Source organism: Globicephala melas, chromosome 11, assembly GCF_963455315.2.
Source record: "Globicephala melas chromosome 11, mGloMel1.2, whole genome shotgun sequence".
Lineage (NCBI taxonomy): Eukaryota > Metazoa > Chordata > Mammalia > Artiodactyla > Delphinidae > Globicephala > Globicephala melas.
In genome coordinates, this window is record NC_083324.2 from 6,116,594 (window position 1) to 6,131,525 (window position 14,932).

Sequence of the window (14,932 nt, forward strand, 5' to 3'; positions counted from 1 at the left end):
TGTCCCCACAATGACATTTATTAAGCAACCATTATAAGCAAGCAGGCCCCAAACAGTTCATGCAACACATTATTTTTTTTAATTAAAAAAATTTTTTTGTTTGCATTGGGTCATCGTTGCTGCACGCAGGCTTTCTCTAGTTGCAGCGAGCGGGGGCCACTCTTCGTTGTGGTGCGCGGGCTCCTCATTGCGGTGGCTTCTCTTGTTCTGGAGCATGGGCTCTAGGCATGCAGGCTTCAGTAGTTGCGGCACACGGGCTTAGTTGCTCCGCAGCATGTCCAATCTTCCCTGACCAGGGATCGAACCCGTGTCCCCTGCATTGGCAGGCGGATTCATAACCACTGCGCCACCAGGGAAGTCCCTAAATTAAATTATTAAATTCAATAAATATTAGACAGAGATAAGAATATTCCAGAGCCACATTCTGTGATAGTTAGAGTCCCCTTCAGGCAACCAGAATCGCCCTGCATCGGTGGCCAGATGCAGATGCAGAGGAAGCAGCCTGGACTGCCATCCGAGAGCTCATGGAGTCTTACACCCTCTTCATGCCAGGGGAGGGAGTGTCTCTAAAATGTTTTAGCCAAGCTACACACTCTCAATGCCATCAATTTCATCAACAAGTGCCTGTTTCTAGCACTCATTAAGCTGGCTAACAAGCCACTGATTTCACCTCTGAAAACCCATTTTTTTTTAATTTTTGAATTTCACTTATTTTTTATACAGCAGGTTCTTATTAGTTACCTATTTTATACATATTTGTGTATGTATGTCAATCCCAATCTCCCAACTCATCCCACCACCCACCCCCCCTTCCCCCCCTTGGTGTCCGTATAGTTTTTCTCTACATCTGTGTCTCTATTTCTGCCTTGCAAACCGGTTCATCTGTACCATTTTTCTAGATTCCACATATGTGTGTTAATATATGGTATTTGTTTTTCTCTTTCTGGCTTACTTCACTCTGTATGACAGTCTCTAGGTCCATCCACATCTCTACAAATGACCCAATTTCGTTCCTTTTTATGGCTGAGTAATATTCCATTGTATATATGTGCCACATCTTCTTTATCCATTCATCTGTCAATGGGCATTTAGGTTGGTTCCATGACCTTGCTATTGTAAATAGTGCTGTAGTAAACACTGGGGTGCATGTGTCTTTTTGAATTATGGTTTTCTCTGGGTATATGCCCAGTAGTGGGATTGCTGGTTCGTATGGTAATTCTATTTTTAGTTTTTTAAGGAACCTCCATACTGTTCTCCATAGTGGCTGTATCAATTTACATTCCCACCAAAAGTGCAAGAGGGTTCCCTTTTCTCCACACCCTCTCCAGCATTTGTTGTTTGTAGATCTTCTGATGATACCCATTCTAACGGGTGTGAGGTGATACCTCATTGTGGTTTTGATTTGCATTTCTCTAATAATTAGTGATGTTGAGCATCTTTTCATGTGCTTCTTGGCCATCTGTATGTCTTCTTTGGAGAAATGTCTATTTAGGTCTTCTGCCCATTTTTTGATTGGTTTTTTTTTAAATAAATCTTTATTGGAGTATAACTGCTTCACAATACTGTGTTAGTTTCTGTTGTACAACAAAGTGAATCAGCCATATGCCTACATATATCCCCATATCCCCTCCCTCTTGAGCCTCCCTCCCACCCTCCCTATCCCACCCCTCTAGGTCATTGCAAAGCACCGAGCTGATCACCCTGTGCTATGCTGCTGCTTCCCACTAGTTAACTATTTTACATTCAGTAGTGTATATATGTCGATGCTATCTCACTTCGCCCCAGCTTCCCCCTCCCCACCCTGTGTCCTCAAGTCCATTCTATATGTCTATGTGTTTATTCCTGCCCTGCCACTAGATTCATCAATACCATTTCTTTTTTTAAGATTCCATATATATGTGTTACCATATGCTATTTGTTTTACTCTTTCCAACTTACTTCAATCTGTATGACAGACTCTAGGTCCATCCAGCTCACTACAAATAACTCAATTTCATTTCTTTGTAAGTCTAATATTCCATTGTATATATGTGCCACATCTTCTTTATCCATTCATCTGTCGATGGACATTTAGGTTGGTTCCATGCCTTGGCTATTGTAAATAGTGCTGCAGTGAACATTGTGGTACATGTCTCTTTTTGAATTATGGTTTTCTCAGGGTATACGCCCAGTAGTGGGATTGCTGGGTCATATGGTAGTTCTATTTTTAGTTTTTTAAGGAACCTCCACACAATTCTCCATAGTGGTTGTATCAACTTACATTCCCACCAACAGTGCAGGAGGGTTCCCTTTTCACCACACACTTTCCAGCAATTATTTTTTCTAGATTTTTTGATAATGGCCATTCTGACCGGTGTGAGGTAACACGTCATTATAGTTGTGATTTGCATTTCTCTAATAATTAGTGATGTTGAGCATCTTTTCATGCGCCTCTTGGCCATCTGTATGTCTTCTTTGGTGAAATGTCTATTTAGGTCTATTGCCCATTTTTTAATTGAGTTGTTTTTTTGATATTTAGCTCCATGCACTGTTTGTATATTTTGGAGATTAATCCTTTGTCCATTGTTTCATTTGTAAATATGTTCTCCCATTCTGAGAACTGTCTTTTCGTCTTGTTTATGGTTTCCTTTGCTGTGCAAAAGCTTTGAAGTTTATTTAGGTCCCATTTATTTATTTTTGTTTTTATTTCCATTACTCTAGGAGGTGGGTCAAAAAAAATCTTGCTGTGGTTTATGTCAGAGTGTTTTTCCTCTAAGAGTTTTATAGTGTCCAGTCTTACATTTAGATCTTTAACATTTGGAGTTTATTTTTATTTTTGTGCATGGTGTTAGGGTGTGTTCTAATGTCATTCTTTTACATGTAGCTGTCCATTTTCCCCAGCACCTTTACTGAAGAGACTATCTTTTCTCCATTGTATATCCTTGCCTCCTTTGTCATAGATTAGTTGACCACAGGTGCATGGGTTCATCTCTGGGATTTCTATCCTGTACCAATGATCTATATTTGTTTTTGTGTCAGTACCATATTGTCTTGATTACTGTAGCTTTGTAGTATAGTCTGAAATCAGGAAGTCTGATTCCGCCAGCTCCATTTTTTTCTCTCAAGATTGCTTTGGCTCTTGAGGGTCTTTTGTGTTTCCATACAAATTGTAAAATTTTTTGTTCTAATTCTGTGAAGAATGCCATTGATAGTTTGATAGGGATTGCATTGAATCTGTGGATTGTTTTGGGTAGTATAATCATTTTCACAATATTGATTCTTCCAATCCAAGAACATGGTATATTTCTCCCTCTGTTTATGATCTTTGATTTGTTTCATCAGTGTTTTATAGTCTTCTGACTACAGTTCTTTTGCCTCCTTAGGTAGGTTTATTCCTAGGTATTTTATTCTTTTTGTTGTGATGGTAAATAGGATTGTTTCCTTAATTTCTCTTTCTGATTTTTTGTTGCTGGTGTATAGGAACGCCAGAGACTTCTGTGCATTAATTTTGTATCCTGCAATCTTACCAAATTCATTGATTAGTTCTAGTAGTTTTCTGGTGGTATCTTTAGGATTTTCTATGTATAGTATCATGTCATCTGCAAAGTGACAGTTTTACTTCTTTTCCAATTTGGATTCCTCTTATTTCTTTTTCTTCTCTGATTGCCATGGCTAGGATTTGCAAAACTATGTTGAATAATAGTGGTGAGAGTGGACATCCTTGTCTTCTTCCTGATCTTAGAGGAAATGCTTTCAGTTTTTCACCATTGAGTATGATGTCTGCTGTGGGTTTGTCATATATGGCCTTTATTATGTTGAGGTAGGTTCCCTGAGTTTTTATCATAAATCGGTGTTGAATTTTGTCACAAGCTTTCCGTGCATCTATTGAGATGATCATATGTTTTTTTCCCCTTAATTTGTTAATGTGGTGTATCACATTGATTAGTTTGCATATACTGAAGAATCCTTGCATCCCTGGGATAAATCCCACTTCATCATGGTGAATGATCCTTTTAATATGTTTGATTCTGTTTGCTAGTATTTTGTTCAGGATTTTTGCATCTATGTTCATCAGTTATATTGGTCTACAATTTTCTTTTTTTGTGATATCTTTTTCTGGTTTTGGTATCAGGGTGATGGTGGATTCGTAGAATGAATTTGGGAGTGTTACTCCCTCTGCAATTTTTTGGAAAAGTTTGAGAAGGATCAGTGTTAGCTCTTCTCTAAATGTTTGATAGAATTTGCCTCTGAAGCCATCTGGTCCTGGATTTTTGTTTGTTGGAAGATTTTAAATTACTTTCAATTTTATTACTTGTGATAGGTCTGTTTATATTTTCTAATTCTTCCTGGTTCAGTCTTGGAAAATTGTACCTTCCAAGAATTTGTCCATTTCTTCATGGTTGTCCATTTTATTGGCATATAGTTGTTTGTAGTAGTCTCTTACAATCCTTTGTATTTCTGCAGTGTCAGTTGTGATTTCTCCGTTTTCATTTCTAATTTTATTGATTTGTGTCCTCTCCCTTTTTTTCTTGATGAGTCTAAGGGTTTATCAATTTTGTTTATCTTCTCAAAGAACCAACTTCTAGTTTTACTGATCTTTGCTATTGTTTTTTTTGTTCCTATTTCATTTTCTGCTGCTCTGATCTTTATGATTTCTTTCCTTCTACTGACTTGGGGTTTTCTTTCTTCTTTCTCTGTTTGCTTTAGGTGTAGGGTTAGATTGTTTATTTGAGATTTTTCTTGTTTCTTGAGGTGAGACTGAATTGCTATAAACTTCCCTCTTAGAACTGCTTTTGCTGTGTCCCATAGGTTTTGGATCATTGTGTTTTCATTGTCATTTGTTTCTATGTATTTTTTTATTTCTTCTTTGATTTCTTCAGTGATCTCTTGGTTAATTAGTAGCATACTGTTTAGCCTCCATGTATTTGTGGTTTTTACAGTTATTTTCCTGTAACTGATTTCCAATCTCATAATGTTGTGGTCAGAAAAGATGCTTGATATGATTTCAATTTTCTTAAAATTTCCGAGGCTTGATTGTGACCCAAGATGTGATGTATCCTGGAGAATGTTCCATGTGCACTTGAGAAGAAAGTGTATTCTGCCACTTTCAGGTGGAATGTTCTATAAATATCAATTAAATCTATCTGGTCTATTGTGTCATTTAAAGCTTGTGTTTCCTTATTTATTTTCTGTTTGGATGATCTGTCCATTGGTGTTAAGTGGGGTGTTAAAGTCCCCTACTATTACTGTATTACTGTCCATTTCCCCTTTCATGGTTGTTAGCATTTTCCTTATGTATTGAGGTGCTCCTACGTTGGGCGCATAAACATTTATAATTGTTACATCTTCTTCTTGGATTGATCCCTTGATCATTATGTAGTGTCCTTCCTTATCTCTTGTAACAGTCTTTATTTTAAAGTCTATTTTATCTGATATGAGTATTGCTACTCCAGCTTTCTTTTGTTTTCCATTTGCGTGTAATATCTTTTTCCATCCCTTCACTTTCAGTCTGTATGTGTCCCTAGGTTTGAAGTGGGTCTCTTGTAGACAGCATATATATGGGTTTTGTTTTTGTATCCATTCAGCCAGTCTGTGTCTTTTGGTTGGGGCATGTAATCCATTTACATTCAAGGTTATTATCGATATGTATGTTCCATTACCATTTTCTGATTTGTTTTGGTTTGTTTTTGTGGGTCTTCTTCTCTTGTGTTTCCCGCCTACAGCAGTTTCTTTAGTATTTTTGTAAAGCTGGTGTGGTAGTGTTGAATTCTCTAGTTTTTGCTTGTCTGAAAAGCTTTTGATTTCTCTGTCGAATCTGATGAGATCCTTATTGGGTAGAGTAATCTTTGTTGTAGGTTTTTCTCTTTCATCACTTAAGTATATCCTGCCACTCCCTTCTGGCTTGTAGAGTTTCTGCTGAAAAATCAGCTGATAACCTTATGGGGAATTCCTTTGTACGTTATTTTTTGTTTTTCCCGTGCTGCTTTTAATATTTTTTCTTTGAATTTAATTTTTGTTAGTTTGATTAATATGTGTCTTGGTGTGTTTCTCCTAGGGTTTATCCTGCATGGGACTCTCTGTGCTTCCTGGATTTGGGTGACTATTTCCCATATTAGGGAATTCCACCATAATCTCTTCAAATATTTTGTTAGACCCTTTCTTTTTCTCCTCTTCTTCTGGGACCCCTATAATTCAAATGTTGGTGCGTTCAGTGTTGTCCCAGAGGTTTCTGAGATTGTCTTCAGTTCTTTACATCCTTTTTTTCTTTATTCTGCTCCTCAGCAGTTATTTCCACCATTTTGTCTTCCAGGTCACTTATTCATTCTTCTGCCTCAGTTATTCTGTTATTGATTCCTTCTAGTGTATTTTCCATTTCAGTTATTGTGTTGTTCATCTCTGTTTGTTTGTTCTTTAGTTCTTCTACATCTCTGTTAAACGTTGCTTGTATTTTCTCAATCCGGCCCTCCATTCTATTTCCGAGATTCTAGTTTATCTTTACTATCATTATTCTGAATTCTTTTTCAGGTAGATTGCCTATTTCCTCTTCATTTATTTGGTTTCATAGGTTTTTACCTTGCTCCTTCGTCTGTGACATATATTCTTGCCGTCTCACTTTTTTTTCCCATTTTTTAATGAGTGGGATTGTGTTCCTGTCTTACTGATTGTTTGGCCTGAGGCTTCCAACAGTGGAGTCCGTAGGCTGTTGGTTAGAGCTGGATCTTGGTGTTGAGATGAGGACCTCCGGGAGACCCTCACTCTGATGAATATTCCTCGGGGTCTGAGGTTCTCTGTTAGTCCAGTTGTTCAGACTCGGAGCTCCCACCGCAGGAACTTTGGCCCGACCCCTGGTTCGTGAACCAAGATCCCGCAAGCTGCGGGGGGCGGCAAAAGAAAAAAAAAGAACAATAACAAAGTAAAAAATAAGATTAGACTAGGAAACTAACAGCTATGTTAGAAAAAATATAAAAATAAAAATATAGATGAAACAACAACCGGAAGGTAAAACAGAACCACAGTAGTAAAAAGGAGAAGGGGGCTTCCCTGGTGGCGCAGTGGTTGAGAGTCCACCTGCTGATGCAGGGGACGTGGGTCCAAGAAGATCCCACATGCCGTGGAGCGGCTGGGCCCGTGAGCCATGGCCGCTGAGCCTGTGCGTCCAGAGCCTGTGCTCCACAAAGGGAGAGGCCACAACAGTGAGAGGCCCGCGTACCGAAAAAAGAAAAAAAAAAGAGGAGGAAAAAGAAAAAAAAAAGGTGGTAAAGGCCCTGGCTGTGGATTGCACTGAATCTGTGGATTGCTTTGGGTAGTGTAGTCATCTTCACAATATTGATTCTTCCAATCCAAGAACATGGTATATCTCTCCATCTGGAAAACCCATTTATTTTTAACAGTCATTATGCTAATCAGCAAAGTCTCTGGTGCTGATCAACACTGAAGGTAAAGCTCTTGTCCAAGTGGCTTCTGGAGCCAGCAAGGCCTTGCTGGAGAGGATGCCAGCTGGACTGTGAATTCTGGAATAAGCAACTGAAAACTCCTCTGGAGCTGCAGCTTGAACACAAACACATGTTCATATCACATTATCTTCTCTGAAGTGTTTTAGACTTGACATCCGACATCATGGTGGTAAACTTCTGACAGTCAGCTCCCCCAGTGGGCCTCAGTGTCCTCACCTCTAAGGCAGAGCTTTGGTCAAGGCTGGTTCCAGGCTCCCTGTGGACAAGCCTGGGCATTTTTCAACACCTACCTTTCCTCCTTTTTCCCTTCCTTCTCTCCCTCCCTCCCCTCCCCTCCCTCCCTCCCTCCTTTCCTTCCTTCCTTCTTCCCTCCCTTCCTTCTTCCCTCCCTCCTTCCCTCTCTTTCTGAGATGTCATTGATATATAACATTTTATTAGTTTCAAGTGTACCACATAATTATTCAATATTTGTATATATTTTGAAATGATCACCACAGTAAGTCTAGTTAACATCCATCACCAGTTACAAATTTTTTCTTGTGATGAGAACTTTGAACACTCTCTTAGCAACTTTCAAATATCCAACACAGTACTGTTAACTATAGTCACCATGCTGTACATTACACCCCATGACTTACTTAATTTACACACTGGAGGTCTGTGCCTTTTGAAGCCTTTACTCATTTCTCCCACCTCTCACCTCAACCGCCTCTGGCAACTATCGATTTGTTCTCTGTATCCGTGAGCTTGGATTTGTTTGTTTGTTTAGATTCCACATGTAAGTGAGCTCATGCAGTATTTGTCTTTCTCTGACTTATTTCACTTAGCATAATGACCTTAATTAAGGCCCATCCATGCTGTAGCGAATGGCAAGATTTCCTTCTTTTTTATGGCTGAATAATATTCCATTGTGCATGTGTTATATATGTCAATAAATAAAATGTGACATATGTATATATCACATATCAACATCACACTTTTCTTTATCCATTCACTCATTGATGGACACTTAGATTGTTCCTAAATCTTGGCTATTGTAAGTAATGCTGCAAGGAACATAGGGGTGCAGATATCTTTTTGAATTAATGTTTTTGTTTCCTTCAGATAAATACCCAAACATGGAATTGCTGGGTCGTTTGGTAGTTCTTTTTTTTATTTTTTGAGGGCCTCCATGCTGTTTTCCATAGATGCTACACCAAATTATATTCCCACCAACAGTGCACAATGGTTCCCTTTTTTCCACATCCTCACAAACACTTGTAGTTTCTTGTCTTTTCTGTGATAGCCATTCTAACAGATGTGAGGTGATATCTCATTGTGGTTTTGATTTGCATTTTCCTGATGATCAGTGATGTTGAGCACCTTTTCATGTACCTGTTGGCCATCTGTAGGTCTTCTTTGGAAAACTGTCTATTCAGATCCTCTGCCCATTTTTTTTTAAATTGATTAATTTATTTATTTTTGGCTGCACTGGGTCTTTGTTGCTGTGCGTGGGCTTTCTCTAGTTGTGGTGAGTGGGGGCTACTCTTTGTTGCAGTGCGTGGGCTTCTCATTGCTGTGGCTTCTCTTGTTGTGGAGCACGGGCTCTAGGCACACGTTTCAGTAGTTGTGGCATGTGGGCTCAGTAGTTATGGCTTGCGGGCTCTAGAACTTAGACTCAGTAACTGTGGCGCACAGGCTTAGCTGCTCCACAGCATGTGGGATCTTCCCAGACCAGGGCTTGAACCCATGTCCCCTGCATTGGCAGACGGATTCTTAACCACTGCGCCACCAGGGAAGCCCCCTCTGCCCATTTTTAAGTCAGATTCTTTGTTAACACCTTTCATTTTGGAACAGCAGTCCTGCCAGCCAGTTGGGCCTCCCTCTGTCAGAGGTCACAGATGGTCATCCAGAGGCTTCCATCCCAGAAGGCTCATCCTTAGGAAAATGTACCTGATGGCTGCTGAAAGAACCAAGCCTTACCTCCAACACTCTTGTTCAACTAATCATTTGTTCATTAATAATTCTGGGGGTTATTTTCCATGTGCCAGTGACTGTGCTGGTGTTAATTTTCTGTCTCCCCTGCTAGACCATATGCTGCACCCTCTGTGCCTAGTACAGTGCTGGCGCTCAGGAAATATCGAACTAGAGCGTGAAAGAATGGCAGGATAGGAGAAAGGGCTGTGGATGAGGGTAGCAGAGGTGTGGCTGCAAGCTGCTGTCACCCCTGCCTCTCTCTGAGGTTTCCTTGGCCCCTCTGTCTTAATGCTTCTCCCGGGTTGGGTTAAGCCTTGAGAGAGACGTAGAATTAAATGTGAAGCTTCCTTCACTGAGTGCCCTGGAAGAGCTACGCCAGTTAGCCGATGGCCAGAGCGAGAGGCAGTTTTCCTCATCTGACTCCCCTGGGACTCTGAAAAGCCGAGGCCTGGTGAGGTTTCATGGACAGAGGGAGACAGAGGAAAAGGAAAAGCAAGGGCAGGTACAGAGACAGAGTCAGAGCCAACTAATACCAGCTGAGATCTCACTCCATGTCAGTCATGCTGGGAGGACCTAGAGGTCTGTTTGTAAAAATTAATCAGGCCCTGCCTTAATGGAGCTTGGAGTCTAGAGCAGAGGTTGGCAATCTCCAACCAGTGGTCCAACTCTGGCCCACAGATTGTTCTTATAAATTAGGTTTTATTGGAACACAGCCATGTTCATTCGAGTACTGTTTATGGTTGCTTTCATCCAATGACAGCACTGAGTATTTGCAGCAGGGACTGTGTGTGGCCCACCAAACCAGAAGACTGACAGTCTGGCCCTCCACAGAAAAAAGCCTTCCAGACCCTGGTGCAGAGCCCAAGCAGACACACAATCATAAAGAGAAGCAGAGAGAAGAGTGAGGGAAGTGAAAGTACACGCAGCCAGAAAACTGGGAGAGAACAGGAGACACCTGCCCATGTGACATGACGCAGAAGGACAGCAGTTCCCCAAATATTCCACTTGCCAGGACAAAACTCCACCATCTGGAGACTGCTCCTTTGGGCTGAGCAATGCTTTCAAATATCCCCCTGAGGAGGGTCGTTCACCCTCACCTTACACCCTGACTGTGGGTTAGCGGACGAGATCTTGCAGGTGGAGACAAGGCTACCAGAGGTTTCCAGAAGACTGGAAGAAGGGAGAGGGAAAGCCAGTAGCACTGTAAGCAAAAGCAATTGTGTTTATCAGAGATGAGCCAGTGCTGGAGTGTCTCCAAGCCACCCTGGGGTTTCTGAAAGGTGGGACTGCATTTGTGACTTAGGGGTCACTTGCCTCCTACTTGATTCCTCCTCCCCTCCCTGACCTTGGAGAGAGCCTGCCTGGGGTGCCTGCAGGCGTGTGGATGCCAAGATCTGCACACATGTGCAGGCACGCATACATCCTGTACACTAGTGTGGGCTAGGGATGTGTTCACATTTTGGGTTTTTTTGGAGGGGGTTAAAGTTTATACAATTTGGGAGACCCTCATTAAGACAAAGATTTCAAAATTGTCAATACAAATTTAGGTACATATGTACATATGTATTTAGAATTTTTAAAGATCACATTTTTTAAAAACTGACAAATACAAGAAAAATCACAAAAGCTAGAAAATTCACATATATTTTATTAACTACCTGATACCATTGGAAATGCATTTTCTACTCTTTTTTTGGGGGGCTGTAAACTCTTTGACAGCCTCTTCATATGTGCAGGATTTTTATATTTTTATATTTTCTATAGAGAGAAAAGAAAGATAAACCAGTCTTTTGTCTGGCATGGTGGTTGCAATTTGCTTTTATTAACAGTTAGAATGTAAATTGGTGCAGCCACTGTGGAAAATAGTATGAAGGTTCCTCAAAAAACTAAAAATAGAGTTTCCATATGATCCAGCAATCCCACTCCTGGGCATATATCCAGACAAAACCAGAATTCAAAAAGACACATGCGGGCTTCCGTGGTGGCGCAGTGGTTGAGAGTCCGCTGCCGACGCAGGGGATACGGGTTCGTGCCCCGGTCTGGGAAGATCCCACATGCCGCGGAGCGGCTGGGCCTGTGAGCCATGGCTGCTGAGCCTGTGCATCCAGAGCCTGCGTGTCCGGAGCCTGTGCTCCGCAACGGGAGAGGCCACAACAGTGAGAGGCCGGCGTACCGCAAAAAAAAAAAACAACAAAAAACAAACAAACAAAAGAATATATACATATGTATAACTGAATCACTTTGCTGTACAGCAGAAACTAACACAACACTGTAAATCAACTATACTTCAATTTTAAAAAATTTTATAAGGAATTAGGATGTGTAAAACTGGACTTTGTTCAGGTATTTGCTGCTTAGCGTGGCTTTTCATTTGGGCCCTATAGACACAGGGATCCTGATCAACTTTATTTTGTATGTTTCCTATCACATACTTGGATGTGTACTTGGAGTGATGTACGTTGCAGATTTGGGCATATACTGCATTATCAAACATATGCCCAAAAAATTTTTGACTAGGTGTCAATGAGAACTGAATCCAACTATAATACTACATGTCTGATGATTAGAAGAATGTTTCACTTCCATTTCCAATACTAACTTCTGGCTCTGTACCTATCCAACCTCGCTTCCTTTACCCATGTATTCCTGGCATGTGAGGCACCAGAGCACATACTGAGACAGCTCAGCCCAACCTCAGGCCTCACTCCTCCGGGTCCTGATGCAGGGGGAGTTGGCACCAAGCAGCAGAGTGATTCCTGGAGGCCACTGCTATGCCAGGATGGCTAATGATAAAAAATATATAGGGTAGACATGAACCCCACACATACGCCACACGGTCCCACGTACCCTCAACTCAGCTTCCCCCAAATGCTGCTGTCATGACCGAAGTATGGCTAAGGGGAAGGCAGAGCAGTCTTAACCAGCTGCGGGATGTGTTACTTTTCCCGAATGTTCATCAACTGATGAATGCATAAAGAAAACGTGGTCTATCCACACAACGGAATATTAGGCAGTCATAAAAAGAATGAAGTACTGATACATGCTCAACATGGATGAACCTTGAAAACATTATGCTCAGTGAAAGGAGCCCAACACAAAAACCACATATTGCATAATTCCACTGATACGAAATGTCCAGAAGAGGCAAACCCGTCGCGTCAGAAAGTAGATTAGTTGTTGCCAGGGGCTGGAAGGAGAGGACGGAGAGTGACAGCTAGTAAGTATGGGGTTTCTTTTGGGGTGATAAAAAAGTTCTGGAATAAGATAGTAGTGATGGCTGTACAACTCTGAATATGCTAAAAAAAATACTGAATTGTACACTTTAGCCGAGTCTAATGGTATGTGAATTTAATCTCAAGCTGTTATTTAAAAAAGAAGATTACTTTTTTAAAATTTACGAAACCCTATCATCAGGTGAACACATTGCTAGGGTGCCCTCCCAGCTCTCTTAAAAGGCCAATGCACATCACCATAAATTCTCCTTTGGTATATATACGTATCCATTATCTACTGGTACAGTAACGCTGTGTAACAAACAACCACAAAACCTCAGTGGCACCTAACAATAAATACTTATTTGGCTCATGAGTCGTCTATGCTCCGCTGGGTGGTTCTGGTTTTAGCTAGTGTCCCACTTGTGATGGTTGGCCACGGGCTGGCTGATCTAGGTTGGATTCAGCTGGGACCATTGGGGTGACTTGGTTCTGCACCATGTGTCTTGTCTTCTAACATTCTAGGCATGTTTTCACAGTGAAGGCCAAGAGCAAGAAGCAGCACACAAGCACTTTTTCAAGGGTCTACTTGAATTGTGTCTGCTACCACTCCATTGGCTAAAGCAAGCCCCACGGCTGAGCCCAAATTCAATGGGTAGGGAAATAGATCCCCCTCTTAGAGGAGAGGAACTCAAAGCCCCATGTCAGAAGTGGATACGTGGAGGGATGGTAACTCAGGACCATTAAGGCAATCAATTCTGTGTGTGCTTCTATGTATATACAGGTATGTGCCTGCTTATGCGTTTGCAGGTGTATGTCCATGTGAACCTGCTTCTGTATGTTACATTTTCTTTGACTGTGTATACATGTGCTACATGCATGCATGTATGGACACATTCTGGAAGCTTTTCTGCTTGTTGGTCTGTGCAAGTGTGAACTTTCCTAGATAAGTGCCAGGTATAGTGGGCCACAGGTAGTGTCAAGTCAGTGCATGTGCCCCCCAACCCCAATCCCCATGGGGATTCTGGAGTCTCTGTGTCCTTGCCTGTCAGTTCCCCAAGATGGGCAACTATTACAGGAACAAGAGCACAGGCTTTGAAATCAAATACCAGTCCTGCCACTGACTCCAGCCCCAGTTTTCTGATCTGTAAAATGAGGACACCACTTCCTTGCTTCCTTGTGAGTACCCCGTGAGGTAATGCTTGTGAAAGTGCTTTGTAACAGTCACTGTGCTATGGCTTTGTTAGTTACAAGGATGCCGGGGGAGTGATTTCCCTCCCTCCTCCATATCCCAAAGGCTTGACCCTTTCCAGATGCTGCAACTGAAGGTGGCTCTGCATCTCTGAATGTGCAGCCATGGCAACCACTGCCTCCTGCTCGTATGTCAACAGTGCAGGATGGGGTTCTGTCGCCCCATCACTGCAGGGCCTGGGCGTGGCAGAGGAGCAGACTCACGGCAAGTCCTCCCTTCCTTCCCTTCCGAAGTGGTCAGGGGAGGATTCAGGGACGCTCTTATCTATCTTTGTCTGCTCTGCCCCCTCCAACAGCAGCTCGCTTTGGTGCTGGAGCAGTATCTTCCAACTTTAGCACACCCCAAAATCAACTGGGCAGCTTACAAAAATGCAGACTCCTGCGCCTCACTCCAGAAAGTCTGATTCAACAGGTCTGAGAGGGTACTGGGCACCTGCATTCTTACTCTGCTCCCCTGGAGCCACACCTGCAAAAACCCTGCACAGTGGGGCAACCCACTGGCTTATACTGCTAGTCTCCACAACATGGCCAGTCACTTCATTATTCATTCATTCTTTCACCCACTTATTCACTCATCAGTTTATTTGCTTAATCATTCAATTATTCATTCATCCACTCACATGTAAATAATCACTCCCTCATTTGTTTTCTTACTTATTTAAAGACATTTATTAATGTCTTAAGCTCTGGGAGATGAGGAGAGAATTAAGGCTGCAATCCCTGCAACCCTGCAGGAGGTTCCAGGCAGTGTTTTTCAGACTGTAGCAAAATGAATTTAATGGATCCACTAGCATATTTTAAAAAGTGAAACAGAATAGGCTATAATACAAAATATTAGTGTGCATAGCAGTTAGCAAGGGAAAATAGTGTTTGGGAAACTTTTGCATCCAGTGTACATGTGGGTGTGGGTATTGGATTTCAGTGTGAAATGTATTTTCCTCTGGGGGGCTGGTGTCATGGAAATAAATGTCAATGCTGGTTGCTATGGGGGGTGTGCTGGGGGGCAGCACAGCTCTATCTCTCTGCCAGGATGGCACTGGGAGGCTTCACACAGAAGGTGACATTTGAGCTGGGTCTTGA

The 14,932-nt window shown here is 41.8% G+C and overlaps 1 long non-coding RNA gene across 1 annotated transcript in view; it reads right to left on the bottom strand.

Moving 5' to 3' along the window:
- Window positions 1-113: 113 nt before the first annotated feature.
- LOC132598079 (uncharacterized) overlaps window positions 114-14,932 on the bottom strand; it is a 36,122-nt gene continuing 21,303 nt past the window's right edge. Inside the window, exon 3 of the long non-coding RNA XR_009565738.1 lies at window positions 114-361. This is a non-coding gene — a long non-coding RNA (uncharacterized lncRNA). The remainder of the gene's footprint in view (window positions 362-14,932) is intronic.